We start from the raw sequence: 605 nt of genomic DNA, 5'->3' as shown, positions 1-605 counted from the left end.
AGGGTGAGATATTGAGAAGACACTAAGCATATATGTGGACCCAAGTACTGTGTTTTGAAAGAGCTTTCAAAGCAAGAACCTGTAGGAAAACACGGTTTGTGGTTAAGTAGAAAACTACCTTTAAATTCTCTAAGCATTCTGTTGCCATCAGATACTAGAGAACAAAGTAAGAGCTGCAGGTAAATACACAGCACCTCGCAAAGGGTGTATTAATTCATTAATGAATGCAGTCACATTCTTAAAGCTCAAAATCCCATTATTTCAGTACTGTTTACTAGCTAATTGCCTTCTGGCTCCACAGTCAGGGCTATTTCTCAGCACACTTACAAGTCTACAGGTACTACCACGATAGTCATGGTATGTTCTCAGTGTGAGCAATGCATCGTGGATGCAAAATCCCAGTGTGACACACAGAAATGTGCGTGTCTGAAAAACACTATCGAGACTTGCAAGGCGTTCTTAACAAAAAACATACTGAGGGCTACTGTAAGAAAAGAGCAGCTTCTGCAGGAAAAACTTGATTATCTGAGATTGATATGTCACATAAAAAGTTCAAGAAATTTCGTATGGTTAATATAAAAGGATGAAAAAAATGAAACCAACAG

The sequence above is a fragment of the Nyctibius grandis genome, chromosome 31, assembly GCF_013368605.1.
Source record: "Nyctibius grandis isolate bNycGra1 chromosome 31, bNycGra1.pri, whole genome shotgun sequence".
In the NCBI taxonomy this organism is placed as follows: Eukaryota; Metazoa; Chordata; class Aves; order Nyctibiiformes; family Nyctibiidae; genus Nyctibius; species Nyctibius grandis.
Note: the sequence above shows the minus strand (reverse complement) of the source record.